The sequence below is a fragment of the Cyprinus carpio genome, chromosome B10, assembly GCF_018340385.1.
Source record: "Cyprinus carpio isolate SPL01 chromosome B10, ASM1834038v1, whole genome shotgun sequence".
Taxonomy (NCBI): Eukaryota; Metazoa; Chordata; class Actinopteri; order Cypriniformes; family Cyprinidae; genus Cyprinus; species Cyprinus carpio.
This window is the reverse complement of record NC_056606.1, coordinates 6,155,220-6,168,608: the sequence shown is the minus strand read 5'-3', so window position 1 is coordinate 6,168,608 and position 13,389 is coordinate 6,155,220. Positions and strand designations below refer to the sequence as shown.

Below are 13,389 nucleotides of genomic sequence, written 5' to 3'. Positions count from 1 at the left end.
AAGGTTATGGATTACAGGTAATAATTAGGGGTGCTCCGACTGATCGGCTACCGATCACGATCGGCCGATAATTGCTTTGGGATATCTGATCAGCAGTGTCTAAAAAGGCTAATCTCATAAACCGACCTCAAGCTGATGATGCGTCTGCCATGCGAGGTTTGGCACGACATGCAGCGGCACTTGCTGAATTAAAGTGACAGCGCATTGTTTGCTGTAAATATGAAAACGAAAATGTATTAATTACACCATAAATGCATACAATTAAAGTTTGCTGTGTTTCACACACAACACATATTACTTGTTGGCTAGGTTTAAAAGAAAAGAGCACCTTTAGATAAACAAGGCAATGATAGATGACACTCGTGGAGGTAGAAAAGTTCTTTATGAACCGCAGAATTGCTTGTAATGAAGATTTAAATGAAAAAGAAAAGGCAGAGCTGTTTCTGTCAATGGTAAGTTTTAATTTAGAATGTTTGTGATAACGTAAGAAAAGCAGTTTAAATGTTTTCTCACTTGCTTGAGCAACTGTGTTGTGCTGTGTGTAAGCTATTGTGCAGCAATTGCATGAATGCAAAAACAAAAATGCACTTCATGATCGAACATTTAGGTGAGAAAAACATATATTTGAAAAATCTCTAACCCCGCTCCCCACCAACCGTCAAAAAAAAAAAAAAACCCCTCTCACAACAGTCACTTATAAGAGGGAAATTCCCCCCATTTTCAAGAATGAAATTCAGGCCCTGAATAAATGTCTAAAAATCCTGATTGGAGTATTAATATAAATAAGTCCACATGATAAAAATAATGTTTTAAAAAAAGATTGATATCGGTGATCGTATCGGCAGATACTGGTGATCGGCCTAAAAAATCCTGATCGGAGCACCCCTAGTAATAATGTTATAAATAATGTTCAGCTTTGTGCACAAGACTGATCGTTTCTCTTCATAACACATCAATATTTCATCAGGAGCCACAGGTGTTAATTTTGTACTGCCTGATATGCTTTTTATAACTTTCAAAGTGACGGCAGCTGTTGACTTCACCACGGACCACAGTTTCAGCTAATCATCTTCTCTACTGTTCCACTGAAGAAAAAAAGTCACCTACATCTCGGATGGCCCGAGGGTCAGTAAATGAACAGCACATGTTCATTTTTGGGTGAACGATTCCTTTAAAAGGGTAGTTCACCCAAAAATGAAACTTCTGTCATTAATTACTCACCCTAATGTCGTTTCAAACCTGTAAGCCTTTGTTCATCTTCGGAACAAAAATAAGATATTTTTGATGAAATCCGAGAGCTTTCTAACCCTCCATTGACAGCAACGCAACTGCCACGTTCAAGGCTAAAAAAGGTAGTAAGGACATCATTAAAACAGCAGTGGTTCAACCGTAATGTTATGAGGCTACAAGAATATTTTTTGTGCAAAAACAAAAATAATGACTTCATTCAACAATTTATTTTCTTCCGTGTCAGTCTCCGATGCCTTGAACGTAGTAGCTGCGTTGCTATTTATGCCTGGTTAATTGCATGAATTTACACAACTGCTCACCATAAGTTCAAAAATATGCAATTAGAAAATAGATGAATTGGTTAAACAGGTTGAATTTCCATTTCATGCTAACTTTAAAAACACAATGCTCATGGAGGGAAATGTATAAAACATTAATATTCTAAACATTTTTATGGAAAGAGTCAAATTTATCGTCTGTGCTAATGGACAGCATACCACAGATGTTGTCCACAGACATGAAGTTGAAAATAACCCAGATTATTTCTTTAATACCCTGCGACATGGACAGAGGCAGCTGTGTGTGTGCGCCATGAGATCATCACGAAATACGGAAATTATGCACTATTTAAAAGTATATTTTAAGAGAAGTCCAAGTAAGGGTCCCTTCAACGTCTTTCTGTCGGCAGTAGCAGGAAGCAGCTTGGCTCTGACACAATGGCTCACATCAAACAGCGAGGCTCTGCGCTGCGTGATCGACACACACACATACACACCAGTGCCAGTCAGGCCAATCAAAACACGGCGCGCAGAAAGCACAAACAGATCTAGGCAAACAGGACATTCCAGCTGCCGGGTGCTACAGATTCCTCACCGCGAAAGCAACCGGGGGTGCCAACAGGAAATACGCTCCTATTATACATCTTTAATACAAGCACACACACAGAGGACCCAAAGTCACATACCCTGACCCTCTTTCCTCACAGACTGACACTTTGCACCGGACACACAGACAGAAGTGCAAGTTTGCAACTCTTTCCGCCAAAATATGACACATCCGGGGTGTGAAAGCTGGATGAGGTTAGCCAAACCACAATGTTCTGCAACGGTTTACTGGAGGAAAAGGTGTAAGATAATCTTGAGCAAGTAACACTTAGCTTAGATTTCCACTGAAGAAACGCCTTCAGATCACCCACAGTACGTTTAATGACGTTAAATGTGTACTTCACACAAAACTGACAAGAGTTTGCTCTTTGCAACTTTGTCTTTGTCTGGAAACAAAGCCACATGTACAATGTACCAGCACTTTTGAGAAAGAACTAACAATTAGTTTTACAAGTTAGTGGCATCAAATATTTTTAGTAGCAAGTTAACTAGATCAGTGGTTTTCAAACTTTTTCTGATGAGCCCCAAATATCTTGATGCCCTTTATCCCCTTCTAATATATAAAGGCAACAAACCTTTGATGTTTATGATAAATTCATAATGAATATTTTTTTATAATAATAATAATAATAATAATAACAATAATATAATTAAAAATAATATTTAATTAATATTACATATGTAATAATAATAATTAATTTAATCAATATATGGTCTTTGTACTAAAACAAAAGCGATTAATTGCACTATTATCTAGAAAAACATTTACATTATATATTTTTTATCCACTATTAGTGTCATGATTTCCAACCAGTGGTTCGAAGGCTAAATATTTTGTATGTATAAAGACCAAAACCACAAAACCAGTCGTAAGGGTAAATTTTTTTTAATTGAGATTTATACATCATCTTAAATAAAAAAAATCTGAATAAATAAGCTTTCCATTGATGTATGGTTCGCTAGAATACGACAATATTTGGCCGAGATACAACTTGAAAAACTGGGATCTCGGGCGCAAAAAAAAAAAAAAAAAAAAAAAAAACGAAATATTGAGAAAAATCACCTTTAAATTTGTCCAAATGAAGTTCTTAGCAATGCATATTACAAATAAAAAAAAAAGTTTTGATATATGTATGGTAGGAAATTTGCAAAATATCTTCATGGAACATGATCTTTATTTAATATCCTAATGATTTTTGAGAAATTGATCATTTTGACCCATACAATGTATTGTTGGCTATCACTACAAATACACCTGTGCTACTTACGACTGGTTTTGTGGTCCAGGGTCACATACTTGGTCGCACAACAATAAATGATTATTACAAATTTAAATAATTATCAATCAAGAAAACAATTAAAATATTTTCTGGAAACATAATCCCATAGTCAGTCCCATAGACTCCCCATGTTAAAATTGCCCCATTTACACTGCATGGTTCAAGTGACCCAATTCCGATTTTTTTCCTCTCACGTGGCACGAACGTGTAAGCAGGAAAAAAACGCATGGATTCCGATTTTCTCAGATCGGATTCAGGCCTCATTCATATGTGGCAATAAATCGGATATGAATCGGATACATGCATTTGCGTGTGCCATGTAAGCAGACAAATGCGAGTCGTACGTCATTAAAAAAGTGACGTCAACTCCAGGTGGACACCACCAACTGAGATCACATGACTTATTATAGGCGCGATGGAGGACGAAGGATACACACAGTGGAGCAATGCCAAGGTTTCATGTCTTTTAAGTCTTTGGGGGCGGAGAGACAGTGCAGGCAAAAATGCAGGGTTGTTACAGAAATAAATCCGTGTTTAAAGACATTTCACGAGATATGGGGAGGCACGGTTTAAGCGCTTTTTTCTCCGCCGCGCCGTACGAGACCAAAGTTTTGCTGATTTTTTTGTTGACTTTTCAAAATATTGTCGAAAGCAAAACACTGTATAATATTATTTGCATATGCATCCATTGTATTTCGTGCTGTTTTTACTTCCTTTTCCGCGTCAGAACGTCTACGTTTGGTAGTTTCAGCAGTGTGTAGTGTAAATGCAAAAATCGGATACGGGTCACTTTTAAAAGATGATGTAAGCGGGTCGTCAAAAAAATCGGACACATACACAAAACATGATAAAATCATAAAGCAGAAAAAAAATGTTTACACCATAGTCAGTCCCATAGACTCCCCATGTTAAAATTTTACAGCAGAAAAAAAATGTTTACAGCCTGGTACAAAAAGGTAATTTTGCCTTCATGACAACTGTGAGGGGGGTGAACTCATCCGTTTAAATTATATTAAGCCTTAAAATTCTGTATAATTAAGGGCGTGGCCACTTGAGTGACAGGTAGATTGCCACTGCTGTCGCGGCCGTCGAGCGAGGTGGGCGTGGTTTCAGCAACCAGCTCCCGCCTCTTTGCACATTTTTGATTATCCAGGAGTGACGCACTGCCAAGATGGCGACAGCCCGCTCCGCCCACTTTGAGCTTCAAAAACTCTCTTCAGAAACCTGCGGGTGACGTCACGGACACTACATCCATGTTTTTATAATCTATGGTTTTGGTCCATTTCGAGGGTTGAAAACGCAGATATAAACAACAGGCGTAACCGTAGCAAAGGTTATGTGTTTTAAAACAAAAACAAACTAGTGTAAATGTAGCCTAAAATGTAGCTACATGTAAATGTAGCCTGGATCTTGTACTGCATGAGGCAGAAATAATAATCGAAAAAGTTTCCAGTGCCTTTTAAAAGACATGCATTACATGACCTTTCCCCCCCCCTCGTCTTTCAGTCTCTCCAACAAGCACAGATTCAATTATTCTAACTTTTACTTTCTCACTCTCACTTTCCCACACACACACACACATCTCATGTGCTTCGCGCTCGGCTCAGGCACAGACAGCTTGTCAGTCAGTTTGTCAGATTGGCCCCAGAAACAGGAGTCATACACTCATACACACACACAGTGTGGATCACAGTGGGAAATATTTGGGATGGTTTCCCTCGGAATGTCTTGGCATGTCTGAGGAATGTCTCCCTGCTCTCGTCTCCTCTCTCTCTCTCCCTCCTTTTCCCTTTCCTTCTTGCCCTACAGGCAGGGGTCGGGGTAAAGCGGGAAAACGACAACATGCCTGTTTTTGAACTCTATGACCTAGACTGGGTTTCTTCTTTCATGAAAATGAAACAATATCCACAACCCATTTCACTTCTGTAATGTGCCAAGTCAAAATTTTCAGTAAGAAAAAAAAGCAGGGTTTGATTTACAGTATTTGATGTTGCAAAGTGTTTCTATATGCAAGTTGTTTGGAAGGGACGAATAAAAGAAAACGAGGGCCTAGTGATGTCAGCCGAAATGCAAAGTTGTTTCAGAGGTGGAGCAAGATTTTATGAAGACAAAACTATAACTTCAAAAATGTGCATCCAGGGTCCAAAAACACTTATTGGTTTCAAATATGAGTAAATATAATGTGAATAAATATGTAGCTCAAACAGCACTAACAATGGTCATGGGTTCGATTCCAAGTGCCAACAACATATTAATTTTACTTAAAGGGATAGTTCACCCAAAAATGAAAATTACCCCATGATTTGCTCACCCTCAAGCCATCCTAGGTATATATGACTTTTTTCTTTCAGACGAATACAATTGGAGTTAAAGTTCCTGGCTCTTCCAAGCTTTGTAATGACAGTGAATGGTGGTCGAGATTTTGAAACAAAATAAAGTGCATCCATCCATCATAAAAAGTGCTCCACAGCTCCGGAGGTGAATAAATGCCTTCTAAAGTGACGTGATGCATTTGGTAAGAACAACATCCATATTAAAAACTTTATAAACCATAATCTCTAGCTTCCGCTAACAAGTCATACATGTGTTCACTGTAGAGTGGTGTTCCAGTGGATGAGGTAGGATGTAGGGCGTAGCGTAAGCTCCGGTGAGAATATGCTAGTCTCATGAGAACCAAGTTTTGTTTACAACAAAGAAAAAACAGTCCCCTCTTGGCTTATATTGAAATCTTCCCATCAATTTTCCTTACAAATCCTCGTTTTGTACTTCTAATTCGTGACCGGTGTTTTGTTTTGTTCTCTCTTCTGCGCTTCAGCATTTGTCACTTCTCGTCGGCGATTACGCTATGCCTACTTCATCTGCTGGAACGCCATTCTGTTGTGAACGCGCATACGACAATTAGCAAAAACTAGAGTTTAAATTTATAAATATGGATTTTCTTTCTTACACAAATGCATCGATTCGCTACAGGAGACCTTTATTAACCCCCCAGAGCCACGTGGAGCACTTTTTATGTCGGATGGACGCACTTTTTTGGGCTTCAAAATTTCCACTATTCACTGCCATTATTAAAGCATTTATTAATACATTTTTTAACTTAACTCCGATTGTATTTGTCTGAAAGTAGAAAGTAATACAGAGTATATACAGGAATCATGGAGTTAAATTTAATACATTTTAAGACCTTTTTAAAGACTCTTTCCATACATTTTAAGACCTCATCGCCACTCCAAGTTTTAACCGGTTACATCGGCAACACTTTAACTTACATTTACTATATATTGATTGTAAGACAGCTCAACTACACAGACTCATATTGTGATAACTCATCAATACAACATAATTCAGAAGGGGGGAACGAAGCACAAGAGAATTAATTGAGTGACTAACCAATGCAACCCAAGAAACAAGAATTAGACCAATAAACAAAACAACTGACCAAACTTATTGAGGAGGGAAAATAAAGCTCTCTGAGCTAACGGGGCAATGAGTTCACACAGTCACATCAACACTTATAACTGTCTGCAAACCATAGCTGTTTTGTGGAACACTTCTCATGACAAACAACTGACTGATCAGAGAGTTTACCTGTGATTACGTAGTGCTTGATTTGATAGAGAGTCAGTACTGCACCTGATCAAGTGTGAATGATCATGCAAGGTAAAATAATGATCACAACTATCACATCATTGTAACTCTGCATCCCCAGCCCATTTCAGTAAAAAAAAAAACAGCCCAAAGTAGTGCAAATGCCATGACCCAAATATAAAAATGTCATTTCCATCCCTAAAATACATATTTTACAGTCACGGTTATGCACATTTATCATAAACACAGCTCAAATGCTTTTTTACTAGTGTGGCCCAAAACTTTTAGCACAGTTTTATTACAGGTAGAATGCAAAATGTTTCAGTGCAAGCATTTCAACCAAATGTAATGTATGCAATATTTCAAACCTTTAACCCAAAGGGGAAAATCAACCCATGGCAACAGTTTAAAAGCAGACTAATTTCATGGAAAAACAACAACAACCCTGCAACCAACACAAGCTGCAGAAGTCAGATTTGACTGATCACGGGTCAAAAGTAAGGAGAGATGACTGTCAAGATGTTGGAGGATTTGCTCCTCAACAGATCCCAAGCTCATTGACAAATATCTTTTATCGTAAGATGCGTTCCCTTTACACACTGCACGCATGATTGCGAAATCAAAAGTGAACTGAGACTGTAAGTGCTCATTCAAAAGGGATTTGAATACCGCATATATTGATAGCGGGATCAACGAGCCCCGTGCTATCACGTAGCAGTGCATTCAGTCAGTGAGCACCGTAACAGATGACATCTATGAATAAACTACACTATTCGGACAAATATCTATAATGAAAAAATGATACAAAATTTAATACCTTGGAAATGGCATTTAATAATTTTTAATAGTTTTTAAGGGTCTTAATTTTCTTTAAATTGATTTATCAACTTTTAATATTATTTTTTAAGACCCCGCGGACACCCTGTCATATACACCTAGGATGGTTCAAGGGTGAGTAAATCATGGGGTAATGTTCAGTTTTGTGTGAACTTTCCCAATCACATAGGCCTACTATTTTCAAGCGACATAAAAAGTCAGTTTTGTGTCTTGACTTGTTCTTTGGTGAAACACAAAATTGGAAATTAAGCAATGTTCACACAAAATGGATTGGGACCAGGGATTGTCAAGCTCCAAAAATGACAAAAAGTGACAGTGAAAGTGACGTGACATACAGCCAAGTATGGTGACCCATATTTAGAATTAGTGCTCTGCATTAAACAAAACAAAAACACACACACACAGAAACAAACACACACAAAAACACACACCGTGAACACACACCCAGAGCAGTGAGCAGCCATTTATGCTGCAGCCCCCGGGGAGCAGTTGGGGGTTGGATGCCTTGCTCAAGGGGATCTCGTGGTATTGCTGGCCCGAGACTCAAACCCACAACCTTAGAGTTAAGACAAAAAATAACCAACAACCCACGAACTACCCCAAACAAAGTTTATAATGATTTTAAGTGTGCATTAAAATCACTATAAACTAGTCTGTTTAAATACTGTACATTTTTGTCATCTGAAATTGCAGATCTGTATGAGGAACAAACTAAAATTCATTATTTTCTCATTATTAACAGAAAATCTAGCATGATTGCTGCAATCACCACTTACTTTCATTGTATGTAAGAGCAGCTTGAACATTCTTCAGAATATCTTTTGTGTTCCACAGAAGACAGACACTCATACAGGAACAGAATATGATGACAGAATTGTTATTTTTGGGTGAACTATCCCTTTAAGACATTAAATAGGGTACATTTTGTTTTCATGTGCTTCTTAGGGTTTAGACTGCAAATAAAACAACAGGGTCAAATGCACAGAGAGAAAAGAGGAACAGAAATATGATCAATCAGCCAAGAGTGTTTTGCACACTTGCTGTTGCAGTAGAACCTCAAAGTTCTCCTGTCTTTTCATTTTCTTCCCTTTTTCCCAGCCTTCTGTAGATCAAAGAGGCAGAAAACCTTCTTTCAAACAACCTCTCGCTCTTTCTCTTCCTCTCTCTCCTTATATCTTCGCACGTTGTTTCAGTTCCTGTTCACCCCCCAAAACCTCCCCTTCACCATATCGTGGGAACTCCTGCGCTAGTGCTACGGCAGCATCTGCGATACCAAGAACCTGCTAGTCTCATGTCTAAAAAAAGGGTCGGTAGTCATCTGATGCTGCTGTATGAAGCTCATCAAGTAAACCTAGAAAGTCTGTCTCCGTGGTTTGGATGCCACATCGGCGGAGGCACATTTGTGGAGAGTTTCCCAGAGAAATGGCAGGGATCAAGTATTGGCCCTGCGAGGCCAATGGAATGGTATGAGAGGGAATGACAGCAGTAACATGGTAATGTGTGAGGAATTTTACTGTATTACTGGATACCAGACATAGGAGTGGTACGAGATATGAAGAACACGGTGTTGATTTCGAGAAATCATAACCATGTGACCAAAATAATAAGCGGTTCTTGCTGAAGCAAATATCACTGTTATTATTGCTCATAATCTTAGTGACGAAAGGATTCAAACTATATTGTGGGACAAGAATATCATGAAGACTTGGGTGTTTAGCTCTACTGAATTATGCCAGTATGCAACTACCGACAACAACCTAACAATATCAGTAGTGTATGCTGAGCTCTTAAATATATATATATATATATATATATATATATATATATATAATATATGTTTATATATAGATATATGACATACAGAGATATATATATTATACTATATATTTATATGGTTATATATATATAGATATATATCTCTTATATTTATATATAAGGCTATATTAATATGATATATATATATATATAAACCATAATATTGTGGCAGAGATATCTTAACTGCATTTTGGTTAAAACTTCCAGATAGGTCTGTTTGCCAAGGCTGCATTTATGGAAATATATAAGAGAAAAGCATAATATTGTGCAATATTATTGCATTTTTGGAGTGTTTATGAGTAGATGGATTTAAATAACAGCGTTCATTTGATATATACATTTTGTATTATAATATATATATATATAGCTTCCATAACCTTTCATTTATTTCACACTTGGTCACTACAAAACTCCTGTACTTTTATTCGTGTTATTTCAAAGTTTTGATGACTTCAATAATGATTCAAAAATGTGGTAAACAGTCATAATAAAGAATAAGTAGGTGTGTTTAACCTTTTGACTGGTATGTCTGTATTAAGTGTTAACAGTCATTCTAATGAATATGTTATGGAATAGAAACCAGATCGAGTCAGATCTCTAATCCATTTAGCGCTCTAGATACTGTGGTGACACACATTTGAACTCAGCTTAGCCCTGATCCTGACTTAATTCTGTTCCGGACAGAGAGGAATTCACAGGAAGAAGCATTGATAAAGCAGTGAGAGAGATAGACAGAGACAGAGAAAGAGAGGGGATTATGGCATCAATGGGCCACACCTGGGATCAAATTAAAAATAAAAACAATCAAACACACAGGGGGCTCCAGGAATGTCTCTCACAGAGCCGAGGGGCAAGTCACTGTTAATCAAAGGACTTTACAATCAGATAACAAAAGGGTTAACTTAGCATGGGTGGGCTTCCACATACCAGCCCCGAGGTGCACCTCCAAAACCCCCTTCCACTTTGCCTGCCATCATACAGTCTTTATTTCAACCTCGCCACCACATTCCTATTTGTGCATCTCATTCAGACCTTAAAAATGCTGTCGTTCTGTTTTGTAGCACATTTTGTTGGTACATTTTGTTCGGCAAACACATGGAGGTGGATGAAACCTCAGGCAACAAATGGTGGAATGTGACAGATCCGGATGGGAGCCGCCAGCCACCCACTCAGGAAAGGTAAGTGGCCATAAAATTGACACATTTGGGGAAACCACCACCCATGTAGAGCTCAGACAACCCACATCTGTACTAGATCTCTGTGCTCTCCTGTCCTCGCTGGCTATAGGTGTGAACTTGGTGTGGTAGAAACGGTTTTGGCTGTTATGAGGTGTGTGGCATATGATACATGCAGAATTGCGCAGTCACTGAGGTTTTAGGATGTCACATCAACAGCTTAATCGTTATGACATAAACAATAATAGGCCGTGCCAAGTATTAAGTATTAGTAAAGGTATAGTTCATAGAGAATTATAATTTTGTCATCATTTACTCAACCTCACGTTGTTCCAAACCCATATGACTGCATATGACCCCATGCAGATCTTTTCTTTGCAATGAAAGTGCATTGGAAATAAACAATGTTGAGCTCCAAAATTTAACAAATGGCACCATAAAAGTACCATAAAATTAGTCCATTTGACTTGTGCGCTATGTTCAGTCTTTCAAAACCATGCAAGTCTACGTGAGGATCAGACCGAAATCTAGGTTATCATTTATTGACAACAGCTCTCAAATCCCATTCAGTTCAATTCAATTCCCATTTGCATATTCAAACTCGCTGCATCACTTTTTTGCCTCTGATAAATTAAATGAGTTCAGATTTAACAAGTTTGAATATGGCAAAAAGGCAATATTCTTTGTGAATTACTAAAACTTCGCTGTGTAACACAGAGCTACTGTATGGCTTCAGAAGAATACACAAGTCTTATGACCTACTTTTATTTATTTATGGAAATGTAACTGTAATCCATATGGAAAAAAGCAGCGTGAACATAATGCTAAACATCTCCTTTTGCTTTTCATGAAACAAAGGAAGTCACACGTTTGTAATGTCATTAGAACAACATTTGACATTAGTAAATTACAAAATTTCTATTTGTGTGTTAATTAACCCTTTAATAACCCTGAGTAGACTGCATAGTCTATCCGGGTAAATGGTTTACAAAAACATCAAATACTCATTAACGTATGCTTGTAGTGTAATGTCTTAAATAGGTGTGACACTGAAGACTGGCTGAAATAAAGCAATAAGCGGAGTGCCTAAAACCCCCTTAGCTGTTAGAAATTCACTGTAAACCACGGCTTCACAGGGCTTATTGCTTTTATAAAATGGTTATTCCATATACGTAGTAAGGTTTCACAGAATAAAACAGAGCAAATAAAGTGTTATGAGATTAATAAAACCGGTATTCTTTCACCAAACAATGTAGTTCCTCAGAAACAGTTGTGGTTCCAACAAAGTGGTTGCCGAGCAACACAGAAGTAAACAAAGGGTATGTTTGTACGTAATTTACAACAGCTTCGAACGCGGCTCAACCAATCAGAATCAAGGACTGGAACTATCCGTCTCATAAATTCAGTTTTACCATCACAGGAATAAATCACATGTTTAAATATACTCAAATACAAAATTCATTTTAAATTGTATTTTTTTATTTCATATTTTAATCAAATTAATGCAACCTTGGCGAGCATAAAAGACTTCTTTCAAAGATATTAAAACAATCTTACTGGCAATGTTAACCCATTTTACTGTGCTCTTGAATCCTACAATCGCAGGTAGTAAACAAATGGAGACCTGCAATGGAGCCGGAGGTGCAGCTCTAATGGAGATCAGGTATTACAGCAGGAATGAGTCAAGCACATATCTGCATCCATCTCTCCCGTTATCTCACACCCTAGTCTGTTTATCCCTTTGTTCTTCCTCTGTTATCTCTCACTACATCTTTCTGCCTGTCCTCTCTTGCAAGGCTCTCTCTTCTCATAGTCTCCTTTCCCATCAACCTTCCACCTTCCACTTATTCACCTATTAGTCAGTGTTTGCTAGAGAAAGGATCACTTTTACTAAAGATCTTATTTCTAACAAACCTAACCACATTTATTATATTTCAACACATAATAACCCATCCTGTTTGTGCTATGGACATGATTGATACCTTAAATCATGTGGTTTTCTGAGAAGAGTTCTATTGTGACGTTTCTAAGCAATCTTCTTCATACTTTTAGTCTGTCATAAAGCTCTTTTGACTTGAACTAGTAAGCTATAAGCCAGCAACCACCAAGAAAACCCTAGTAACAAAAGCGCTAGGTAGATCTGGCTGCCTACCTATGGTATGGTCTTTTGTTATTTTGCATTATTTAGCCTTGTTTGGGCATACAAAGGTTAAACAGCAAAGGTCCAATGATAGAGCCCTGAGGGACACCACATGCTATATGGTTTTTTGGAGAGAAGTGTGTTGTGATGTTTCAAAGCAATCTCTCTTGTGATTTTAGCGTACCATAGAAACATTTTTGACTTTAACTAGTAAGCATTTAGCCAGTAGCAACCACCATGAATACCCTAGCAACAACAGTGCTCTGTAGATATGGCAGTCTACCCATGGTATGCTCTTCTGTAATGCACTATTTAGCCTTGTTTTGGGCATATACAGATTAAATAACAAAGGTCCAATAACCGAGCCCTGAGGGACACTACATGCCATGTGGTTTTCTGGACAAAGGTGTGATGTGATGTTTCAAGGTGATCTCACTTAT

The 13,389-nt window shown here is 37.8% G+C and overlaps 1 protein-coding gene across 3 annotated transcripts in view; it reads right to left on the bottom strand.

Moving 5' to 3' along the window:
* exd3 (exonuclease 3'-5' domain containing 3) overlaps positions 1-13,389 on the bottom strand; it is a 50,995-nt gene that overhangs the window by 18,353 nt on the left and 19,253 nt on the right. The gene's annotated exons all lie outside the window — the stretch shown is intronic.